Source organism: Cynocephalus volans, chromosome 11, assembly GCF_027409185.1.
Source record: "Cynocephalus volans isolate mCynVol1 chromosome 11, mCynVol1.pri, whole genome shotgun sequence".
Taxonomy (NCBI): Eukaryota; Metazoa; Chordata; class Mammalia; order Dermoptera; family Cynocephalidae; genus Cynocephalus; species Cynocephalus volans.
The window spans coordinates 13,219,431-13,245,786 of NC_084470.1; the positions used below are offsets into that span (position 1 = coordinate 13,219,431).

At 37.5% G+C, this 26,356-nt stretch overlaps 1 pseudogene; it reads right to left on the reverse strand.

The window, feature by feature from the left end:
* Positions 1 to 15,346: 15,346 nt before the first annotated feature.
* On the reverse strand, positions 15,347 to 24,718 carry LOC134390028 (small ribosomal subunit protein eS1-like; annotated as a pseudogene).
* Between the last annotated feature and the right edge of the window lie 1,638 nt (positions 24,719 to 26,356).

The window sequence follows — 26,356 nt, forward strand, 5'->3', positions numbered from 1 at the left end:
GTGGTATATATACAAAATGGAATACCACTCAGCCATAAAGAACAATGAAATTCTGCCATTTGCAGTGGAATGGATGAGCTTGGAGAAAAATATGTGTGGAATAAGCTAAGCACAGAAAAAGAAATACCACGTCCTCACTCATAAGTGAGAGCAGAAAAAAGAAAGAAAGAAAGAAAGAAAAAAGAAAGAATGAAAGAAAGAACAATCACAATAATGTGTTGAGCTTTCAGAGAGAGAGCAGAGCTGTGGTTATCAACAGTGGGAAAGGAAGAGGGGGAGGGGGTTAGTGAGAAATTGGTTAATGGACACAAAGAATGATTATTTTTTGTAATGCACCCCACAAATATGTTTAATTGATTATTTTTCAATAATAAAATAATTAATTAAAATTTTGTATTGGTTATGAATATTCATGAGATACAAAACTGATTGTCACCCCTAGTGCCCAAGATGTGAAGGACATACTTGCAGCATGCCCATTACCACAAGTTGCGTTTGTACCTCGTGTCCTCCACCCAATTATGCCCGACCTCCCTCCCCCTCTCCTCCCCCACCACTCCACTCTGTATCCCAACATATGTTCTCTTCCTCTGCAAGTCCAATGCACCACTGTGGTCTTTCTTTCCTTCCTTCTTTCTTAGCTCCCACGTATGAGTGATCACATGTGGCATTTACCCCTCTGTGCTCTGCTTACTTCACTCAACCTAAGTTTCTATGGGCTCATCCATATCATTGCACATGGTAGAATTTCATTCTTTTTTATGACAGAGTAGTATTCCCTGGCGTATATATACCACAGTTTCCTTATCCAATCATCCATCAATGGACATTTAGGTTGGTTTCATGTCTTGACTATTGTAAACAGAGCTTCAATGAACATGGGAGTGCAGGTATCACTTCGAAATGATGATTTCCATTCCTCTGGGTATATACCCAGAAGTGGGATTGCTGAATCATATGGAAGATCTATCTGTAGTTGTTTGAGAAACCTCCATACTGTTTTCCATAGTGGTTGTACTAATTTACAGTCCCACCAACAGTGCAGGAGCATTCCCTTTTCTCCACACCCTCACTGGCATTTGTTACTCACTGTCTTTTTGATTATAGACAGTCTAACTGGGGTGAGGTGGTATCTCAATGTAGTTTTCATTTGTATTTTCCTGATGACTAGTCCTGTTGAGCATTTTCTCATGTACCTGTTGGCCATTTGTATGTCTTCCTTTGAAAATTGTCTATTTAGCTCTTTTGCCCATTTTTAAGTTGGGTTATTTGTTTTTAATTGCTTGAGTTCCCTGTATATTATGGATATTAATCCCTTGTCTGATGCAAAGTTAGCAAAAATTTTCTCCCACTTTGTAGGTTGTCATTTCACTCCGTTGATTCCTTCCTTTGTTGTGCAGAAGCTTTTTAGTTTGATATAGTTCCATTTGTTTATTTTTTCTTTTGCTTCTTGTGCTTTCAGGCTCATGTTCATAAAGCCTGTGTCCAGACCTAGTTGCTGAAGCATTTCACCTATATTTTCCCTTCGTAATTTTACAGTTTTGGATCTTATACTTAAGTCTTTTTTTTTTTTTTTTTTTTTTGTCGTTTTTTGTGACCGGCACTCAGCCAGTGAGTGCACCGGACAGTCTTATATAGGATCCGAACCCGCGGCGGGAGCGTCGCCGCGCTCCCAGCGCAGCACTCTACCAAGTGCGCCACGGGCTCGGCCCTATACTTAAGTCTTTAATCCATTTTGAGTTGATTTTGGTATATGGTGAGAGGTGCATATCCAGTTTCATTCTTCTGCATATAGATATCCAACTTTCCCAGCACCACTTGTTGAAGAGGCAGTCTTTTCCTCAATGTGGATTTTTGTTGCCTTTGTCCAATATCTGATGGCTATAAGCCTGAGGGGTGAATTCTGGGTTCTTAATTCTGCTCCATTGATCTAAATGTCTATTTTTCTGCCAGTACAATGCTGTTTTGGTTACAATAGGCTTTTAGTATAATTTGAAGTCAGGTAGTGTTATGCTTCTGGCTTTATTTTTTTTCTCAGGATTGCTTTCGCTATTTGGGGTTTTTTGTTGTTCCATATGAAAGTTAAGATTGTTTTTTCCATTTCTGTGAAGAATGTCATTGGTATTTTGATGGCGATTGCATTGAATCTGTAGATTGCTTTGGGTAGTATAGACATTTTCACAATGTTAATTCTTCCAATTCTTCCAGATCATGGAACATCTTTCCATCTTTTTGTGTTTTCTTTAATTCCTTTCTGTAGAGGCTTATAGTTTTCATCACAGAGATATTTCACCTCCATGGCTAAATTGATTGCTAAGAATTTCATTTTTTTCATGACAATTGTAAATGGGCTTACTTTGTTTATTTCTCTTTACGTTAGTTCATTATTTGAGTATATAAATGCAACTGATTTGGGGGCATTTATTTTGTACCTTGCAACATTACTGAAGTTATTAACAAGCTCTAGGAGTTTTTTGATAGAGTCTTTAGATTTTTCTATATATGGTATTATGTCATCTGCAAATAGAGACAGTTTGACTTTGTCTTTTTAAATCTGGATTCCCTTTATTTCTTTCTCTTGCCTGATTGCTCTGTCTAGTACCTCCAGTACTATGTTAAATAGAAGCAGTGAGAGTGGGCATCCTTGTCTGGTTCCTGTTCTTAAAGGAAAGGCCCTCAGTTTTTCCCCATTCAGGATAATACTAGCAGTGGGCTTGTCATAGATGGCTTTTATTGTGTTGCTATACTTTCCTTCTATACCTAATTTGTTGAGAGTCTTTATCATAAAGGGATGTTGAATTTTGTCAAATGCTTTTCTGAATCTATTGAGATAATTTTATGGTTTTTGTCCTGATTTTGTGATATGGTATATCATATTCATTGACTTGCATATGTTGAACCATACTTGCATCCCTGGGATGAATCGTACTTGATCATGGTGTGTAATTTTTTTTAATGTGCTGCTGTATTCTGATTGCTAACATTTTGTTGAAGATTTTTGCATCTATTTTTATCAAGGATATTGGCCTGTAATTTTCTCTTTTTGTTGTCTCTTTATCTGGTTTTGGTATCAGAGTTATGTTGGCCTCATAGAATGAATTTGGGGGAGTAGCTTCTGTTTCAATTTTTTGGAGTAGTTTGAGGAGAATTGGTATTAACTCCTCTTTAAAAGTTGGATAGAATTCAGCTGTAAAGCCATTCAGACCTGGACTTTTCTTTGTTGGAAGATTGCTGGTTACTGCTTCAATCTTGTTGCTTGTTATTGGTCTGTTCAGGTTTTCTATCTCTTCTTTGTTCAGTCTGGGTAGTTTGTATGTGTCTAGAAACCTATCCATATCTTCCAGGTTTTCACATTTGTTGTTATACAGTTGTTTATAATATTCTCTAATCTAATGGTTCTTCGTATTTCTGTGGTATCAGTTGTAACGTCTCCCTTTTCATTTCTGATTTTTGTTATTTGGATCTTCTCTCTTCTTTTCTGTTACCCTAGCTAATGGCTTGTCTATTTTATTTATCTTCTCAAAAACCCAACTTTTTGTTTTGTTGATCTTTGCTATTGTTTTTTTGGGTCTTTATTTTGTTTTGTTCTGCTCTGATCTTAATTTTTTATTTCTATCTACTACCATTAAATTTGGATTGTTGTTGTTCTTCAAGTTCCTTGAGGCATAGTGTTAGGTAGTTTATCTGAAGTCTTTCCATTCTTTTGATGTAAGCATTTATTGCAATAAATTTGCCTCTTGGTACTGCTTTTGCAGTATCTCACAGGTTTTGGTATGATGTATCTTTATTTTCATTAGTTTCAAGAAATTTTTTGATTTCCTGTTTAATTTCTTCTTGGACCCATAGATCATTCAGACGCCTATTGTTTAGTTTCCATGTATTTGTATAGTTTCCAGAGTTTTGCTTATTATTAATTTCCAGTTTAATCCATTGCAGTCTGAAAAGATACTCGGAATGATTTCAATATTTTAAAATTTGCTGAGATTAGATTTGTGACCTAATATGTGGTCTGTTCTGGAGAATGTTCCATGAGCTGATGAGAAGAAAGTATATTCTTTAGTTGTTGGGTGAAATGTTCTGTATATATCTGCCAGGTCCAGTTGGTCTAAGGTGTAGATTAAATCCTGCATCTCTTTGTGGCTTTGTTGCCTGGTAGATCTGTCACATACTGAGAGAGGGGTGTTCAGGTCACCCACTGTTAATATATTAGAGCCTATTTCTTTCTTTAGGTCTACAAATGTTTGCTTTATATAACTGGGTGCTCCAGTATTGGGTGCATATTTATTTATGATTGTTATGTCTTCTAGCTGGATAGATCCTTTTATCTTTATATAGTGGCCTTCTTTGTCTCTTTTTATGTTTTTTGGTGTAAAGTCTATTTTATCTAATATAAGAATAGCTACTCCTGCTCATTTTTGGTTTCCATTTGCATGGTGTATCTTTTTCCATCCCTTCACTTTTAGTCTGTGTGTATCTCAACAGGTGAGGTGGGTCTCTTAACAGCATATACTTGGGTCTAGCTTTTTAATCCAATAAGTCAGTGTGTGTCTTTTAAATGGGGAGTTTAATCCATTCACATTTAGGATAGTTATTGACAAGTCTTATTTAATTCCTGTCATTTAACTGCTTTTTGTTTAGGTGATTTAAATATCTTTTGATCATTACTTTCCCTTTTATTTTTCTTCTTCAATGTTAGTTGGAAATTTAAGGTGTCATGATTTAGCTTCTCTTTCTCACTGGCATTTTTGTTTTAATGGTGAGTTTTGCTCTTTCTTGTGTATTTGTGACAGTGGCCATCATTATTCAGATTCCAGATGAAGGTCTCCTTTGAGAATTTCTTGCAGGGCTGGTCCTGTGGTGGTGAACTCCCACAACTTTTGTTTGTCTGGGAAATATACTATTTCTCCTTCATTTCTGAAGGAGAGCCTTGCTGGGTAAAGAATTCTTGGCTGGCAATTTTTTTCTTTTAGTATTTTGAATATATCATTCCACTCTCTTCTGGCCTGGAGGGTTTCGGCTGAGAAGTCTGCTGTTAGTCTGTCTGATGGGGGCTCCCCTATAGGTGACTTGATGCTTTTCTCTTGCTGCTTTTACAATTCTCTCTTTGTTTTTTGAGCTTTGCAAATTTAACTATAAGGTGTATTGGGGAGAATCTTTTTGGATTAAATCTGTTTGGGGATCTTTGAGCTTCCTGGATATGAATGTCTGTATCGTTTCTTACACCTGGGAAATTTTCTGTCACTATTTCCTTGAATAGGTTTTCAATACCTTTCCCTTTCTCCTCCCCTTCTGGAATACCCACAATTCAGATGTTAGAACTCTTGAGGTTGTCTGCTATCTCTCTTAGATTTTCCTAATTATTTTTAATTCTTTTTTTTCTTTTTGTTTTGGTCTGCCTGGGTTATTTCAAAAAGACTGTTCTCGAGATCCGAAATTCTTTCTGCTGCTTGTTCTAACCTGCTGCTCAAGTGGTTATTTCATTGAATGAATCTTTCATTTCTAGGAGTTCTGCTACACTCTTTTTTCAGGTATTAATCTCTTTGTAAATTTCCTCATTTATAGTTTGGATATTTTTTCTTGTTTCATTGTGTTCTCTAATTGAGTCTTCTTTTATTTCTTTGAGTTTTCTTAAGATCATTGCTTGGGATTCTTTTTCAGACATTTCAAGGATTTCCTGTTCCATGGAGTCTGAAATTTGAGAATTACTGTATTCATTCAGTGGTGTCATATCTTCTTGATTATTTGTAGTTCTAGTATTTTTTCACTGATGTTTGGTCATTTGGTAGAGGGCTTGCTTCTTCTATTACACTGAGGTTGGCTATGAGGATAAAGATTTCTTCCTCTATTTGCAGGCTTTATTGGTGACTCTTCTTATATCAGTGTAGTAGAGTGAGCAGTAGGTTACCTGTAGAGTGGCCCTGGATGCTACTGTTGTGGTGAATTGTCCTTGCTTGACAGTAGGTGTGGTAGTGGCTATCTTACACTACCTTGGGTCCTGTTCCAGAATCTGTGGCCGTAGAATGAGCCTTCAGCACCACGTGGGTCTCCTTGGCTCACCTCGGTGGGATGTTTCATGAGTGCTGGCACTTCTCTCCAGGTCCAAGGGGAGAGGGGTTGCCTGTGCCACATGGATCTCCTCGGCTCCAGAAATTTTAGTGAAGGATAAAAATATGACTACAGATGTTTTTGTCATCTCAGGTCAGTTGTACTTAATTACCAATTCCTGATCCTCCCTCTCTCTCAAGTAAGTGTGTTCTTATGCTCCCAGTCTCTCTGAAGTGCATTTAAATCTTCTGCCAAGGCTGGAAAATTCTTTTCAAATCGAGGAGTATCAATTTAGATCAGCTACTTTCTAAAGTGGCCCTGTTGTGCTTTTTAACCTTTTAGTAGGCTATGTTTGCCACCCAATATCTCATTGCACCAATAGTGCCTTAAATGCTAAAATCTTCTATCCATTTATTTTTGCTACCTGCTACTATAGGACTATATTTTAGGCAAACTTTTGCTGCCCACTTTTTTTTTGAAGGCTTAAAGGCTTTTATTTTATTCCAATGCTGAGTTTGAAATTCTAGCAAAATTAAAGTGAGAGTTTTCTTTCGCTCAACCCCATTCTTTTTTCCTCTGTCATAATCTCATTTACTTAGAAAGAAAATATTTTTTTCATTTATTCTTTCATCCTTCTGATAGATTTTGCCCAGTGCCTCTCCTCAAATATGTATCCAGACTATTCCATAAATTGACTTGGTTGTGCTATACCATTTGTTGATGTCTTTATCTACCCACAGAAATACCCACTAATTCTGAAATCAGAATACATATCTTTGTATCTGTTTCAGTTACCTATTGCTGTATAATGCCAATATCAATTTTTGTCTCAGTTACCTATTGCTGAGTAAGAAACTAACTCATAATGCTGTGGCTAACACAGCAACACTTTATGACTACTCATGACACTGAAATCTGGACTAGGCACAGTGGGCTAGCCTTGCTGCTCAGCATGATGGCTGCTGAGGATGGAACATCTAATTATTCACTTACTGTCTCATGCCTTCAGTGGAGTGGCTGGAACAGCTGGGAGCTAGCCAGGCACTTCTTCTTCTCTACACAACTTCTTTGTGTGGGCTTCCTCAGAGTATCATGGTCCTAGGGCAATTGCTGGCTTACAAGGGACAGAAAGTGGAAGCTGCCAGTGTTCTTTAAAGCTAGGCTTCAGACTGGCCCAGTGTCAAGTCTGCCATATTCTATTTACTAAAGCAAGTCCAGGACCAACCCATATTCATCGGGGAAGGAAAACAGGTTCTGCCTTCTGATGGGTAGATTGTCATGCTTGGGTGTGAGGAAAGGGGAAATTGGAAGCCAACTTTGGAGACAACCTATCAAAGGGACTGACCCACCATTATGTAAATTGTGAGTGACAATTCTTTGTCTCATAGATTGCCCATGGCTTTGCATGCTTTCTTAGCACCTAAAACACCAGAGAGCACAAGGAAAGTATTAGATAAACACTAGTGAATCAGCTTGGAGCCATATTGTGATATCTCCTAGAGCCCCAATGATTTTTAATTCAAAAAATCCACTAATTTAAATTAATAAATGTGTGAACACAATTTTATGTCAAATAGTGCTAAAAGGCTACTTGGAAACCATTAGTCTCCTGATTACCTCCTCACCCTATTGTCCCCACTTTCCAGAGGCAACTATTTTTACCTCTAAATTTCTAAATATTATTATTATAACTATTGACTTTCTATTATGGTAGTTGAAAATTTAGCTTTGTTACCATAATGGCCCATCCCCAGTCCTCTTAATATTGTTATAATAGATGTTTTGGTTAAACAAACGTGAAGTTTTGATCATATGTTTACTACGGTAAATATTGTTCATTCCCAAGAATTAGAATCTCAGTTGCTCCACATCCTCAAGAGCACTCGGTGTAGTGAGACTTTGACACTTTATTCTTCTTGGTGGGTGGGTAGTGGAATCTGATTGTGGTTTCAATGTGCATCTCAGTAATGAATTGTGAGTCTGGGCTCCAGGTCGCATTTGTGGTATCAGTCTCTGTTTCTGCTCTTCCCCACCTCACAGCCTTCCATAGACCCTGGTGCCTCCTGGACCTGAGCTTTTCTGAGGCTCTTCAAGGCCCCTTTGGTAGTAATCTCCATTCAGGTTCCTCCTCTTTGATAAGTCATTGCCTCTCCGTATTCATGTTCTATTTCCTAAAACCTCATTGATATCCTCCTTATGCAATCGTCACCTTTCCTTTTCTCTGAGTTTTGAGTTTAAATTCTTACACACAAATGTTCATATGCTAACGAGGTGGGATTTATTTGCCCCCAAAGTTGTTTGGATGTGTCTCCTAAGAATGCTTCTCTTTACCAGAAACTCTGTTCATATTTCTGTTTTTTCCCCCTAAATTTCAAAACTTATTTTAAATTTTCATCCCTTATCTTCTTCTCTTGTTTTTTTGTAATAGTTTTCATGAGGTTGCATTTCAATTCCCTGATTACTTTTCTCTTTATCAAGCACAAGCAAGTGAGAGGGAGCTCTTCTCATGTGCTCTATTGTAGACCTGTTTCTTTGTCTGATCCTTCAGTTTTGTTTCAGCCACCTGAACTGTCCACCTGTCAGTATTACAGGTGTTTGACTTGGGTGCCTGGAACTCTTCTCAAATGCATATTTACTATGAAGTCAATTGGGCTCAAAAGTGTTAGCCACCCACACGCAGAGCTCATGGTATCTGCTTTGGACCTTTTCTGCTGCTGGAATGGTTGTGCCATTGCATTTTTTGGTTTCTAACTGTTCACAAACTTTATCTGTTGGCCTACAGATATTATTATGCCATAGAAAGTGATACAGTGATAAATCACAATCAGTAATTACAGACCCTTAGGAGCACTCAACACTCTTTAGAGCTATTGCATGTATAATTCTAAATTCTCATTATCAACTGTTACTGGTATTTTGTCAGATTAATTGCCCAATACAATTTTTTTGGTCTTTTCTAGAGATTGTCTCATACATACATCATAATATATATGTTATGTATTGTGAGATATTTATAGTCCCTTTACTAAAGTTCTGATACCCATGCATTACTTTTTGTCCATGTGCTAATTTGTTCAGTATCTGATTTGATTACTTTTGTAATATTTTAATGTCTACTTCACTATAATTCTATATGAATTTCAGTGGCCATGTTATGTCTAAATTCAACTATTTCATGAATAATCGTTATGGCCATGGTGCACATTATATGCATGGGGCTGAGCAAACACTCAGAAAGAACCAGACATTGTCCTTTGCTTTGGAAGCTTGAGGTTGAATTTGGGGGAGAATCTGTATATTTTCACAAAGTTTAAAAACAAGGATCCAAGGGAGAATGAAGTTGTAGAAGTTATCTGGCCTTTAATGAAGAGTCACATTTTACAATGAGTATCATAGCTGGTAGGGGCTTGGCAGAGGGAAGAATATTTGAGCTAGATTTTGAAGACACGTAAGAAGGGGTGTGAAAGTTGGAAAGGAGGGAAGTTGGGAGGAGATGGAAAGGAGGAGAGTTGAAGGCAACATTTATTGAGCATCCATTAGGAGCAAGTGTTTTCTTAATCATTATATAGACATCACCTTATTGGATCCTCAAAACATCCCTGTGAGGTAGGGACAATTATTATCCCTTTTTACAGATTGAAAATAGAGGTGCAGAGAGGACAGTGACTTGTTCAAGGTCACATAAGTAGTAAGTGACAAAACTAGGATTTGAACAATGATTTGGCTGACTCTGTACCCTTTTAATTCATCAGGATTCTTCTTGAGGAGGAAGAAAACACTCCTTTATATACCGATTGTATAGGAAAAGTCATGATCTTAATAAATGAAAATCTAGATAATGCATAGTGTTTTCAAGACTATTCACCTGAAGAGCAAAGATATTGACATTATCTTATACAACATGCTTTCTTCAAGTGGACACATTTTTATTGCCTCTTGTAGAAACTGATGCTGCAGTACTTTGTCAACTTGCAGACAGTACCAGGGTGATAAATGTTCAGTCCTCATAGTGGGTAGAGATGTTTGCTTATATAAGCCACCATACACAGAACAACAGATCAGAGAGGTGGACTCGATGAATGAAGTGACACAATATGGAAACGGTTTTTCTGTTCAGCCTATTTATGTTTACACCATGGAAATCAGCAAACACTGTAAATTAGGGCTTTCCCTGCAACCACCTCCCCACCACTCAGAGATCCAGTTGTTAAACATTTACCAGCACAAGACTAGAGGTAAGTGCAGATTAAAAACAAAATCAAATGCCTTAATCCCAAAGCTTAGTTTATGTTTTTTTCATTCTCAATCTGTTTCTCCAAATTGTTTCCAGGGGTTGAGACTTCAAAGTTTCTATTGCATAATCCTCGTTCAGGCATATCCTGATGTGTCCTTTAGCCCTTCACTGTCAAGGAACTGCTCTGGGATTCTCTAATCAGTTATTTTCTTTCCAGAAGGCTTCTTACTTCTTTCTTCCTCAGGTTTCATGGGAAACAGTCTCCCTGCTAGGACAGCATTTGACTTTTCTTTCCCTTTTGTTGAGCTTGATATCCTCCTGTGTTATGGCCCCTTTCCTGGCCTTTCGATTTTCCTTTGTATTCTCACACCAATTCTGTATTTGATACTCACTGTGCTCTTGTGGAGGCAAATAGACTGCTTGTTCTCTTGACTTTTTCCTGGGATCTGTAACTACTCATGACCAGAACCATACCGAAAAAAGTTTAACAGCTGGCCCTGGGGAGGGCTGGGAAAGCCCTGATGTGTAGGACTTGCCAATCTCCATGGTGTAAATACTCCCACTGTTGCTGATTTCAAGCAGCCAATGTGATGTCACTAAAGACGGAACTGGGAAAAGATACACAATGGCAAGCCATTGTATTTCCTTTCCACCAGTGATGGAGTTTGAATGTGTTGTCCCCTTCAAAACTCATGTGGAAATTTGATCTCCAATATGGCAGTGTTGGAAACTGATTGAGTCATGGGGCCAGATCCCTCATGAATGGATTAATGCTGTTCCTGGGGGAAGAGGGATTAATGAGTGAGTTCTCACTCTATTAGTTCTCACGAGAGCTCATTGCTTAAAAAGACCCTGGCACCTTCTCTCTCCCTCTTACTTCCTCTCTCTCGCTTCCTCTCACCATGTGATCTGCTTATAGCCCCCCCCGCCTGCCACTTTCTGCCATGAGTAGAAGCAGCCTGAGGCCCATGCCAGATGCAGCTGTCCCAGAATTGTAAGCCAAATAAACCTCTTTTCTTTATAAATTACCCAGTCTCAGGTATTTCTGTTATAGCAGCACAAAACTGACTGAAACAACCAGACAGATAAAATAGATATAAGTAACTACAAAAGCATGACAACAGTAAAATTTAATAAAATATTTAAAAAAGATGAGGTTAGAATATTTATTTTCTTTGTTTTAAATATATTTACTCAATCATAAGTATATATAATGTAAATTTTATAACTCTTTTTCACTACCAGCTCTTGAAATTCCTGAGCATTTAACAATCATCTTCTGTGAGCTGTACACACTAGCTCTAGTGTTGCTTCCATTTTGTTGCTTTGTCCCCCATGGATTTGTCACCCCACTTCCCCTGGGTGATGGAGCCACAAAGGATTACTCAAAGCCTATCTCTTCTGAACAGTGAGAAGCCCTGAAGTGGTTAATCTCCCCTGGAACTCTCAAGTGAGAGGCATTCCTTCCTTGGGAAATTAACCCCAAATTGGGGTTCTCTTCCTGCATTTATTTTCCAGACCAGGAAGTTACAGGAAGAGAACATAGGTGGGGTTATAGTTTAACAATATAGGCTGGTAACTCTCAGTGAAACAAGTCAGATGACATTTCAGTACGGCAATTAAGTCATCCTATCAACAAAAGCTTGATCTTAGGAAACATTCCTTCTTACAGCAATTTCTCAGTATCTTTACATATCAATCAGTAACTAGTCTGTTCTTGAGCCAGCAACCTTGCTGTGTTACAAATCTTTATCTTATACCAGAGACTTTATAGCCTGAGGAAAATTTCCTGTCCTCTGCAAAGACAATATGTGAAACTGCAAGGCTTTGGAAAACAAGGCCCTGTGAAGTACCTTTGCTTTAAGAATCCTCTCCACTCTAGCACACCATTTTACCATTCCCTCTTCCATACTCACCTCTAGTTTTGCCACACTTTTAGTCTCTTTTGCACCAGTCCATTTTCTCAAGTTTTTAAAAAGAATAATGCTTCTTCTCTGCATTAATTACAATCATCTCACTTTGTTTTTAATCAGTTAGGAACCAATTTCCCATAAGATTTCCACTTAAAGATGTAAGTCCCCGTGTTATGGATTATAAAATTTATTTAAAAAATTTAAATTACCTGCCAAATATCATTACAGAGAGGAGAACCCAGCTCTTTGGCTATCCTCACTATTGCTCTTTCAACTGGACTATAGAATTCCAAAGTGAGTCCACTGTATCTATAGCTTCGTAATAAATTACCCCAAAACTTAGGGCTGAAAACATTTATTATCTCACATGGTTTCTGAGGATCAGAAATCTGGGAGTGGGTTAGCTGGGTGGTTCTGAGTGAGAATCTCTTAAGAGATTGTGTTTGAGCTGTTGTCATCTCAAGGCTTGCCTGGGACTGGAGAATTGCCTCCTAAGTGCACTCCCGCATTTGCTGGCAGACCTCATTTGCTCAATGGCTGTTAGTCAGAGGCTTTGGCATCTTGTTGCATAGGTCTTTCCATAAAATAGCAGCTCACTTCACCCAGAGCAAGAGGGGGGAGGGAGCGAGGGAGGGAGAGAGAGACAGACAGACAGAGAGAGACAGAGAGAGAAGCACAATCCTTTATTTCAAGAGGCAGTAATGCTTGGGGACCAACTCAGAGGCTGACTATCACAAAATACCAGAGCATTATTGAGCTAGAAAAGGTGAACTAGAAAAATGAGAACTTACTGAAGAAGGGATAGTGTATTCTTCACCTCTTAACATATTACACCTCATGATTGTCACACCCTGCCAGCAATTGAATAATTGTGGGGTGAAGATAAATCTTGTTCCACCTCTTCATTTTACTGAGAAAGAAATAGAGGCTCTTCATTGTTGAGTGGCTCATCCATCTAGTCACATATAAGAAGGACAATTTAGGATTCTAACCACTCCCATCCCACTGGTCTTCCAGTGAGGCCTTGTGATCTCACAGTGTATTCACACAAGTCTGTGTAATGATTTCCATATTGCACAGAGAAAAGAACCTGGGTTGAGTCACACCATGTGACAGCATTTGAGGTTCTATTCCAGTCAGTTGTCCTTGCTGAGAGGCTGGACAACACTCACTAGTTATAGCAAATAAATTGTTGTTAAACTTTGTACATGCTGTTTTCTCTCGGTTATGGGAGGAACACAATTCTGGAGAAACTCAAAGCATGTCAGGAGGCACATAAAACCTTTTTGCTTTCTAATAGACAAGTTCATGATGCTTCAAATGCTTTTGGTTTATAACAAGTTAAAAATAAATGTGCTCACCTTTTTATTTTCTTTTTTTTAAACATTCCTTCTTTGCAGTATGATTTCCTTGCTGTTGGAAAAAAAAAAAAACACCAACAACTGTGCTTTATAAAAATACAGATTAGAAATGCCTAGGGACATAATTATTGAACCATTTTTCTTCAAATGCAACAATATGTAGTTAATCAAAAGATAATTATGCTCCTTGACAAATTACTTTTTCTATTAGTGCCCTGCTTTAAAAAGAAAAACAAAAAGACTTTTTGTATAGTAGTGCCTAATTAAAACAATATATGCAGTCTTGCTAGACACTCTGCCAGAGCCATGTCACTGAAGTGGTGACATTTCTATCCAGCTACCATCAATGGGGGTGAGGGGCGTTGAGTGACAGTTTGCTTTTCTGATTCTAGTGCATTTGAAATTAACTTGGGTTAAAAAAAAAAAACCCAAAAGTCAACAGAAGGCCAAGGACCAGTGTAAGTAGCTCGGGCCACAGTGGAGCCAGGCTGGAAGGGGCTTTGAAATTTCAGGGCAATCACTGGGAGCAACCGTTTGTCTTCTTGAGCTGTTTGGGGAACCCAAGGTCTTTCTGCAGAGAGATGTTTTAGGATTCAGAGAAAATCCTGAATTATCTGGGAACAGGATATTCACATGCAGCTTTTAAAACAAAAATGAAGACTTGCCCTCACTCCCACATCCACACTACCCCAGGTGTGCCTGCGTTCGTGTAGTTCTCGGGTTCTGGTTGTAGGGTTCCCTGAGTGAAGTTATAACTTTCACAGTTTGATAGATGCTCGACTCTCCTCACTTTGTCACCTCAGGTGAGGCCCAACTTGAACTAGATTCACTTCCAGCACTGTTTTTTTAAACAGTCCAACAAGAGGCTAAAAGCTACAAGTGGTCTGACAAATGAAAGTTTTCTTTTAATGATCTTCTAGAGTTTCATTTAACCAGAGGATTTCTCCATGAGTGGTATAGGGTCAGGGAGATTTTGGAAAAGAAGATGTAGGGCCGGCTTGTGGCTCACTTGGGAGAGTGTGGTGCTGACAACACCAAGTCAAGGATTAAGATCCCCTTACTGGTCATCTTTAAAAAAAAGAAAAAAGAAAAGAAGATGTAATAGAGGGGACTATGGAAGTATGAGCAAAAGCAACTTCTTAATTTTATCTACTGTGCAGCATTTCTATCTATTTATGGTGCTTATGTCAGAGTGACAAGTGTCAAATTCGTATGCAAATATTTAAACCACTAGACCTGTGAATTGAAGAGTTTTTGTAAGAATTTTATTTAGTGCAATTCATTCTCATGTATACTTCAGTTTGAAACTCCTGGTGAATGCTCATTAATTCTATTTAGTAAGGTGTGTTACAAGAAGGTAAGTATTAACGTTTTCCTATAAAAATAGCAAAATATAGACTATAGATAAAATTTTGGCTAATTTGCCAAAAGAATTTTTGTGTAAATGAACTTTAAAGACTAATAGATAAATTGGACAATGTTTTTTGTTGTTGAATAGTTTCCTTCAAAATAACACAGAAGGATTATACATATGGTGGTAGGAATCACCTGGAGAACCAAATAGCACATAAAAGCCTTCATACAACAGATGATGGTTTTGCTATAAATAGTTTGAGATGAGCTTTTCTTTGAGTGACTCTTTTGTTATCTGGTATGAAATAGTTTTTATTCAGTAACCTTGGTTCTGTTCCTTATTATTGAATATTTATTGTGTTTTCACTTAAAGTAAACTTGACTTTATTTATTCTTTTTTAAATGGGATTTTTTATTTGTCACTATTAAAAATCTGAATTTTAAACAGATTCTTGGACTGGTGGTTCATATCCATCAGCTCGCTCAACTTTAGCACCTGTTTCATCCCCAGTAGCTTTCCCAGAACTTCTACCTTCACCATGAAGCTCCCTGAGTTTTCCCAGTTCAAACTTGGGCTTCTTCAGCATTTTTACTTTTCTAATGAAGACATCATGAAGTGGATAAATAGACTGGCAAGCCTTTTCTATGTCTTTTCCAATGCTGTCTGGAATCAACTTATTGAATACTTCTTTCAAGTCATTGATCTGCACCTCACAGGTCATGATTTCCATCATCTTTTTCTGGATTTGGCAGACCTGTTGGTGCTGAGCATAAGAAGTCTTCCGTATCTGATTGTTGTGCTTTTTAATAAAACTGACACAGAACAGATGAAGCAAATAACCATCGGTAGTCTTGACATCAAATGAGCTTCAGTCGTGGTCTGCCATTTTTTGACCATGGAACACATTTTGTCACGAGTAAGATCCATGCCATGGAAGTTAGTCAGGCAGTTTTTGCCCTGAACATCCTCAGTAATTAGCTTGAATTTTCTAAATGCAACTTCATCATTCTGCAGATCAGCAAGGCTCACTTCAAACACATGATGTTTGAGGCCACCAGATGCAATTTTGGTTCCTTGAGTTCCGGCGACTAGTGTTTTACCAATATTTCTTATTCTGAACGTAGCAGGCACTTTCACATCATACCAATCTTTTTTAGAAAATGGAACAACCACTTTCTTCTTGGCTCCATTTTTGCCACCTTTTGTAAGGCACTGCTGCTCAGAGAGCCACAAGGCAAACTTGACTTTAAAAAGAAGTAGTAAAAAGAAAGTTTTGCTGCTATTGGTTACCTTTTGTAAATGTTTACCCAAAGCATAAAATTTCTCTTTGAACTATAGAGGCTTCTGATGAGAGAAATCCTCTAAGTCACAGCATATTTTAGTAGTACAATTACCAACTCAAATATCATTATAAAATGTGTATTGTAATAATCATTTAAAAATAAATATGTAAATAAATAAAATAATATATGCAAATGAACACACATGTCATACATACATGTATACATGTTTTGTCAAGGTGTGTGGGACATGTCTTAAAAGATTCAAACTTTACTAAAATTGCTTACTTTTAGAGCAAGTAAATCTGTAGGCGTTTTCTGAGACAAAATTTCATTGTCTGACATTCACGATTTTTTCTGTGATGAATTAAATTTGGTTATCTAGGCAAAAATCTGAAAAAGGCAGTAGAATGATACACACAAGACACTATATTTACAACATAGTTACTCAAATATTTATTAAATTTATTAAACTAAAATAATTACTAATCATTGAGATGTAGCCCATGTTAAAAATTTGTGTTCTCTTTAACTCAGCAAGTAATTTCTAGAAAATTATCTCATGAATGTTTGCAAAGCTTCAGTGGTAATGCTGTTTATCTCAACCTGATTATAGAAGCAAAAATTGGAAACATAAATGTACAAAAATAGAGGATTAGTTAGATATTATGCTGTAAAAGATAATGTTCATAATACCATATTCAGCAAATATAGGTTACATATGTATCCTTTGTCCAGTTTGATTCTTATTTGCAATTCTTGGAACTGATGCATTCAGTATCCATCTAGTTCCTAAACGTAAAGAATCATACATGTATGTCTATGCATATATATCCATGTATATTTATGTGTAAGCATATGCATTTATATATATATATATTATACATATATACATATTCTATACATATATTCTATGCATATATTTGGAAGTGATGTAAATTGTTTAATATTGTAAATGTTTCTCAACAAAAAATGAAAATGCTGCTAATAGTGTGAAAATTCATGAATACTTTTGGAAGCACAAATTGGAACACAGAGAGAAGCAGGAAAGTGGGTGTTTGCTACCACAGAGAAATGGTGCTTTGTTAGTCTAGGAACTTGTGGTCCTCATGCTGTCGGAGAAAAATTAATTTATTTACTTGCTTATTTTGTCTGAGTGCTTTCACTGATTAAAACCTGTCTGTGCTCTGTAGCCACGTCGGTTTCTGATGTTGGCAGTGACACAAGCCGCAGGCCTTCATGGCCTTTACATGTAGTCACCCTTTGTTCTGAGGATGGAAGGCGAGAAATGTAGAAAGCGTTTCCTTGGAGCCTGACTGTGTTAATCTCCAGATGGATGATTAGGGACGTGTTCTGACAGAGGCACCCATAAGTTTATTGACATTTGTTTTGTTATTTTTGTTTTTTGTGATATTTGGGGCATCTAAACTATAGGCATATGGCAAAGTCTCTCTTGCCTAGGTTAGAGTGGTATTTTTATTTATTTTTTATTGGTTATGAATATTCATGAGATACAATGCTGATTGTCACCTCTCATACCCATGTGAAGGCCAGATCCATACTGGCAGCACGCCTCTTACCACAAATTGCATTTTTACCACGTGTCCCCCACCCAGTTATCCCTGACCTCTCTCCCCCTCCTCCTCTCCCCCACTCCACTTTGTATCCCTAGGTATTGCTCTCGCCCTCTGCAAGTCCAACACACCACTGTGGTCTTTCTTTCCTTCCTTCTTTCTCTCTTAGCTCCCACTTATGAGTGAGGACATGTGGTATTTATCCCTCTGTGCATCACTTATTTCACTCAACATAAGTTTCTCCAAGCTCATCCATGTTGTTGCAAATGGGAGAATTTTTTATATGTGGTATTTAATCCCATTATCTACATCAAGACACTTAAAAAAATCTTTTTGCATATCTTTTTATTTTTAGTCTACTTTTATCTTTGAATACAAAGTATGTCTCAGCATTATAGGTGGCTCGTTTTTTGAAATCCTGCCTGACAAACTCTGGCTTTTGATTGGATTGTTTAATACATTCACATTTAATTCTGTTATTGATATACAGTCATGGACTGCATAATGATGTTTTGGTTGATGATATTGGTCCCATAAGATTATAATAAAGCTGAAAAATTCTTATTGTCATAGCTGTCATAACTTCATAGTGCCACGCATGACTCACGTAGGAGCAATAGGTTATATCATATAGCCTAGGTATATAGTAGGCTGTACCATCTAGGTTTCTGTAAGTGCATTCCATAATGTTTGCACAATGACAAAATAGCCTAATAATGCATGTCTGCTGGGTAGAAAAAGGGAGTTTCCCATCTCATGGCTGCACTTGCCAGGGGCTCAGACTCAGAAACAAGTAGCTGGGGGAACATTGAGAAATGCTGAAGTTCTAATCATTTTGGGAAGAAAGCCTTCTGACTGGGGGCTAGGGAAGAGAAAGTCTTGTGTTCTTGCCTGTAGCATTCTGGAGTGGAGTCTCTGCTGAACTGGGCATGATGTTGGTTAATATACCACAGATTCTTGCCTTTCTTACTGAATTTTTATAGAATTTCTTCAATAGATGTTTATTCATTTGCTATTTGCCTTTAGGACTATTTCCAAAACCTTTAAATGGTTGTTTTAAAACTTTTTTTTACTAGTTTTTCTGGAGTGTAGGTCAACAGATCTCCTCACAGTGTCATGCCAAAAGTCTATTTCCCCTTACCTTCATTTGTGAAAGATATTATTTCTAGATACAGAATTCTTGATTGACAGATTGAAAAAAGAAAAAACCAAACATTTCAAGTATATTGTTCCACTGTCTTTTGTCCTCCATCATTTCTGAGGAGAAGTCACTTGTTAATCTTATTATTCACTTGTACATGAAGACATAATTTTTCTCCTATTCCTTTCAAGATTTTCTCTTTGTCTTGAAACATTTTAACTATAATATATCTATGTGTGAATCTTTGTTTATCCTAAGTGCAGTTTGTTGAGCCTGTTGGTTGTATAGATTAATGGTTTTCATCATACATGGGAAGTTTTCAATTATTTCCTCAAATGTTTTTTCTGTTCTCTTGCTCTCCCCTCTCCTTCTGATACTCCCATTACAAGTTAGTATCCCTAATAGTTTACCAAAGCTCTTTTAGAATTTGTTTTTCATTGTTCTTCTTTCCTTTGTTATTCAGATTGTATAATCTCTGATGATCTGTATTCAAGTTTGCTTATTGTTTTTTGCTAGTTTAAATCTAGTGTTAAGCTCCTCTAGTGAATTTTTCATGACAGATATTTTACTTTGCAATACTAGAATTTTGAGTTGTTTTTAAAAATAAATTCTGTGTCTTTATTGATAATCTCCATTTGATAAATTCTCTAAATATGGTTTTCTTTAATTATATGATTTTATTTATAATAGCTACTTCGTACTTTTTGTTTGCTGCACTCAGTATCTGGGCCTCCTCAAAAGCAGATTCTACTGCCCATTTTCTTCCTGCACAAGGATCACATTATTTTATTTCTTTGCATGTCTCATTTTTTTGTTGTTGATAGCATATTTTATCAACTGTGGATTCTGATTAGTGCTCCATTTTTTTCCAGAGACTTGTTGATGTTCCTGGAGATTGTTTGTTTAGTGGTTTGCTTGTACAAATTCTGTGAATTCTACTTCCTCTAAAGTTTGCTGCTTCTGATGTCATTGCTTAGTTCTTTTCTCTTTGTTTTTATTTTTAAGCTTGGATTCCTAGAGGTCACCATGGCTCAGCATAGCTTAATGTTCAGCCAGTGATTGGTCAGAGTTTATGCCCTTTAAGTTTATATAATTTTTGCTTTTTGCTAATGGATCTGTGTGTAGTTTGGGGAATGCTTTGAAGTCCATCCTACATTTAGCCAGGGAGTAGAAGCTCTCAAGTGCCCAGTATGGTTGCTCCTGAGCGGGTACAGCCTAGCACAAGTGCATAGCCTGTAGAACCACATGGCTGAATGTGATCTTAACAGGGCTTTTTAATTTTTTTATCCTTCTCTTTTTCTAGTTCTCTCTGTTAAAGTTCTGGCTGGTCAGCTATTCTGTTGGTTGCAACTAGTTCCATTGAGTTATTAGCCTTTTCTTAATTGCTCACTGCTACGATCTTTACTGTTTTCAACAATGCCTTCTGACATGAGTTTTTTCAGATTGTGTTCCCAATAATGTCATCCTTTGGCAGATCTATAGAGCTGCCAGTGCTCACATCTTGCCCCTCCTGTTGGAGAGAACCTCTGGTGTTGTACTGTGTCAGAGAAGTGGGTGAAGATGGTGAACTACTTCTTCCATAGTGACACCTTCACCTTATGAGTGGGAGTTTGGAGTGGGGAGAATAGCCTGAAGTATTCTCAACTTCCCCTTCCTGAGCAGAACCTATGTCATACAAGCAGAAACTGGGAAGGGACAGTAGTCAGGGCCTTTGTGTTTTTGGCCTGCAAAGCATTGGATAGATCCTCCACCAGATGAGTGGGAACTGGGTGAAGGAAGTGAACCCCAGTCTTCTTGGCTATAACTCCCAGAACAGAGAGGACCAGCAGCCTTCCCCTCTTGGTGTGAAACCGTAGACCTGTGACTGGGTGCTGGGGGTAAAAGGAGCTGTCATCCTCTTGGCCGCATCTACCTGGAGAGAGAGCTTTAGTAACAGCTGTGGGTGGGGTGGCTGATGGGAGTGGGTCCTGACTCAGATGCCACAGACACTCAACTGCTCTTTCCAAGGTTTAGTAGATTTCACTGAATAAATGTTTCTTCATTTGCTGTGTTCCCTCAGATCAATTTTGAGACTTTAAATGACTGCATTTTGTAATTTTCACAAATGAATAATTGTTTCACTGGGGAGAGAATCTGCAGAAGTTCTCACAAAGTCATTCCAGAAGTCCTGATCGCATCCTTGTTTTTCATGTAATAATATATCTCAAGTTCATTTTGTACAATTCCCGTCCAGATTTGAAATCATTTTCCAAAGGAGTCCTCATTCCTTTTAATGGGAAGTGGTAATTAAAGATCACAGCTTGGCTAATAGGGTTGATTATTGCTTTTAGTGGTGGTGTTACTATCTCTAGTTCTTTTCATAATATTTTCACTTTAACCACTAGGGAATGCTGTTTGTTTTTTTTTAAAGATACAATACATCGTACAGTCATATTGGGAAATCTCATTCTTAATAATACCAACATAACAACTTGTTTAATCTCCCAATGTACAAGCAACACCCATTACCACACATAATAGGATAATGAAGAAGATGAAGAAGAAAGCTTGAACGTTGTTTTGCAGTTCTTTCTGTCCTTAGGAGGTGTCCGACTAGTGACATAGTCAAACAATTTGTTTTAAAGTAACTTGGAATAGTTCTTCTCAGTGCAAATAGTTCCTCTCATTTATACCACTAAATGTGCAAATCGTTCCTCTCATTTACACCACTAAATGCATTAACAGCTGCCTTGTATTTTTAGGAAACATTTTATTTATTTGTTTATTCAAATTATATAAAAGTATTTACATGGCTCCAAAAGCAAATCTATAAAACAAGGTATATTCAAAGAAGTTTAATTTCTATTTCTGTCCTTTCCATATCACTCCCTCTTTCTGCCATAGGTAAACTTTTAAAATATTTTCATTTTATTTTTCTAATGCTTTTTAAAAAAGAAAATTTGCATAATCAGGTATTCATATCACTTTCCCAGGTATCACTAGAGGATAACATGTATCTTCTACACTTTGCTTCTTTCTCTTTTTACAATATGTCCTAGAAAATATTCTACGGTAATAAATAGAAATACCTTTCATTTTCTGTAGTTTATTTGCTAATATCTTAGTTAGGATTTTTGCTTCTATGAATGGTTTTGAACATACCTGACCTGTGAGGTTGTGTGTGCACATGCGCGTGGAGCCTTGGCCCCCAGCATGTGGGGCGTGGCCTCTGGCTTCTGGTCCTGCTTCAGTAAGGGCAGCCTCATGCTGATCTCTTTCACATGTTGAATATTGTACAATATTCTAAGCAAAAAAGGTGCTAAAAATGTTTGAAAACGACTGCTTTGAAGTGACTCAATATAGCTAATATATTTTTCCCTCAATGAAGGAAAAATTTATAATTTAAGTTTTTTTAAAGAAATTTTTATTTCCCTTTGCCAGTTAATTCAGTGTTACTTTATGTTAGAAGCTGGGATCAAGAAATCTTTGTTGTAGTCATTAATCAGTACTATGATACATTTTTGATGCTTTCACGACCTACTCAATATTTTAACAATTATTTCCAGATTGGATACCTAAGTTCATCTATGAGCTGGTATAAGAAAGAGTTGAGTTAGGGGCATGGATGCATCAGTGCAAACCATGACCTTACCTGGGAAATTCCCCCAAATCCTTCCCCTATTCCAAGTAAAGAATTTCTTTGTCCTGCTTTGCGCTCTTTCTTTTTATTTCCTCTTTCCAATACCTTCTTTTATCTTTTCTTTTTTTTATTGAAACACAATTGATTATACCTATTTGTTGGATAAAGAACTGACTATCAATATTTGTATACAATATGTGATGATTAAGTCAGGATTATTAACATGTTCATCATTATCAAATGTCATTATTCTTTGTGTCCATTTTCCAATTCCTCCTTAACTCTCCTCCCCCTCCCCCTTTCTCACCTCTAGTAACCACAGTTCTATTCTCTCCTTCTGAAAGTTCAACATGTTATTGTGGTTGTTGTTTTTGTTTGTTTCTTTTTTCTTTCTCAGCTCCCACTTATGAGTGAGGACATGTGGTTTCTCTTTCTGTGTCTGGCTTATTTCACTTAACATCATTTTCTCCAAGCTCATCCATGGTGCTGCCAATGACAGAATTTCATTCTTTTTTTATGTCTGAGTAGTATTCAGTGGTGTATGTACACCACATTTTCCTTATGCTGTCATCCATTCGTGGACATTTAGATTGATTTCATATCCTAGCTTTTGTGAATAGAGCTGCAATAAACTTAGGAGTACAAGTATCCCGTCAACATGATTTCCATTCTTTTGGGTATATATCCATCACTCTTCCCTTCTCCTCAGTTTCAATTAAAATGAGGTTGCAACCTCTAGGTGGCAGGTATTTCCTAAGCTTACAAAAGTCCATAAATTTGAAATAATTTAACTCACTCTTCTAATCTAAATACACTTAAAAATTTAAAGGACATCTGTATAAAAGAAAACATGAAATGTTATAATTAAGCAGCTGAAAATTTTCTCATGTTATGAGACTTTGTTGCCCCAGAATTCAACTAAAAATACAACTGTAAAGCTCACAATGTAAAATACATTGGCTTTTCAAAGAAAGAAAAAATCACTTAAGTGCATGTGACTGAGATTGTACCTTTAAAACAGAAATGAGAATTAATAGAGGTTATATGACTAAGTTAGTATGAGACTAATTATTACAATGAGAGTGTAATAAAGTGTCTGGCAAGCAAGCCAAACATGTTTCTGGCAGCATCAGTGTGTTCTGTAATTCTAGGCATGTTCATTCTTTTTTTTACAAAAGTACTTCCATTCAGTTCTATTTACTCTGGAGATGAATTTCCCACCATTCCACTCTGTTTCCTTTTGCTCTACATTCAATGCATCTCAGAGTATTTTGAAGTCCTTGAGTACTCTCTAGAGTGAGGATTTCCTTCGTCAGCGAGTCTTGCTGTGGGTGGAGTAGGTTGCTCTGGGGAAGAGGGCTCCCTTTGCATTTATAAGCACTAGGCTCTATGGCTGGGTTACTGATATTGAAGAGAGAGAAATTAAGGAATGAAGAACTCTAGGCATTTTCCCAACAAGTCCCCTTGGGGTTCTGAGCTTTATTTGCTGTGGAGTGGGATGGGATGGGGGGTTTGTGAAGCACTGCGGAGAAGGTATAGAAGGCTGAAGCTATCCCAGGGCAGAGGCATAGCTATGGGTCACTTCTGCACATCAGAGGCCCAACCATAGGTGCTGGCCCTTGGTCTTGGAGTTTCATGGCTGTGAAGGATTTTGGTTTTCTTGGAGAGATCAGATTTCATGTTCCTTTTTGAAAAACTTTTATTTCTCATCCTAGGGCTCCCAATATAAAATAGGAGAGAAAGTCACCTTTGCTTGGATTGTAGTTGATTTCACTGTGAGATCTTTTAACTCATCTGCCAACCCTGGTCGTCCCCTCCACTGGCTGAAGATGATGAACTCTGCAATGTCTTAGAGTCTGCACAAGAACAGGAAATGAATGTTACTGGCCCCAGGAGGTCCTATCTTCCCCATCCTCTAGATTTTTTCCCTGGCTTTAGTTTTCAACAAACCTTAGCTGGTAGCCAAGAGAAATACTTTTAAAAACACACTTTCAAAACTGAAAGGGACAAGAAACATAAATTTAAAGACAGTTATAATGAAGTGGAAGTTTAGTCTTATGCACTCACCTTCGGCATCACCTGTGTGGAGGACTTTGTGAGCAGAAGGTGACTGTTCATCTCTCTGAGCACTCTGATGCACCAAACCTCGGTGCTGTCCTCTGTTTCCACCAGAGGCACATTCCCGGGCACTGGGCATGTGGCATGTTTCAGCAAAGGAAAAAATCCTGGCTTTGACTCAAGGCCTCTCACTCAAACCTGAGGGGAAAATCTGGACATAAGTCTTGGTTTCCCAAAGGAGAGAAAATGAGAAGGCACTTCCTATCCAGTAAAGTATCCAAAACATTGCCGAGGGAAAGTTAAGCCAGTCCAGATGCTAAGCACGTTAAGTCTAAAGAAGCTCAGAAACCCTGTAGGCTGCCAAAAAAATGTTAGGATCATACTTCATCTAGGCCATTTCCTTGAGGAAGCTCATGGTTTTCCAGTTGGTTCCATAAACAGGCAACAAACTGACTTGTGGAGGTGAAGAGCTAAACTTGGGCCCAGGGAAGGCGGCCCTTTCTCAGTGTTCTGGTTCATGCAATGGACATTCTGGAAAAAATATGGGTGGTAGTGAAAGGGGTCCAGAGAGTCTCCTCCAGAAAAGAGAGGGTTACACCAGGGAGGGTTGGGAAGGGGTGGGAGGGGCAGCAGCTCATCATCCGGGTCTCAGTGACTCTTCAGAGCTCCACGTGCTGCCCTTAAAGACAGTGTCGTGAGGAAAAAGAGCCAATGAAGCATTAAGTCATTCCAGATAGTATCTGCTGTTTTAGTAAATGAAAAATTTTAAATATAAACAGACACATAATAATAACAGAGGTGCTTCTTAAGAACATCATCATAATATATAAATTAGTTGCTAAAAGCTTGGCCCGTATCATCGACAAAGTGCCATACTACATATTTTTTTGTTTTGTTTTTATGCTTTGGTTATGTAATGGTATTGCAAGTCCTATGACCTTGTGCCAAGAAAAAAGTCACCAAAATGTGTTTTATGTGTGTGAATGCAGAAAAATGTGCAAATGTGCAGGAGGTAGGCAATGAGATGCTGTCTAACAGATGTCTGAACTGGGAGAATGGTCATGTGTATATTTGTTCCTTCCAAGGATATTTCAAATCATAGTGTACATAGTATAAGGGAGTACTCAGTCAAATTTTGTGAAAAGTCTCACAATATGCCTACAATAAGACATACTAGATTATATAAATTCATTTTTTAACCAAAAACACCCCCTTAAATGATATTACTTTGCTGAATCTACAGAGCAGGTTATTGTCAGAAACTTAAATTTTAGTTTCCATTTTAAGATAAATGTTCAGACTGTTTTCTCCTGTCTAAAAAAGTTAAACATTGCATATTCTCAGGAGAATGTTTCTCTTTTCTTTTTTCCTTTCCTTTCCTTTCCTTTCCTTTCTTTCTTTCTTTCTACAGTAGATAGAGTACCATTTGAGCTAGTAGTATCTGCACTGACAAGGTCCACTGCAGAGACAATCTTAGAAAGATGTAGCAGAATCCCTGCAACCATAAAATGTACTCATTTTCCTTGTAGCATGCTGCATTCCTGTGCCTCTTAATTAATGCTTTTCATCAGAAGAAACGACAACCTTGCATTCCTGCCTTAATTGAATTGGTGCTTATAGTGGATTGTATCATGTTCAAAGACTGAAAGATTAGATATTCATTTGTGCCTGCTTTTTAAAGTGGATCTTTCTGAGCTTTCTCTGTTCAGTATTCACTACAGTTGAGTAAATTTGGGGGGAAAATCTGTATTGTATTTGTGTAGAATTACAAAATATC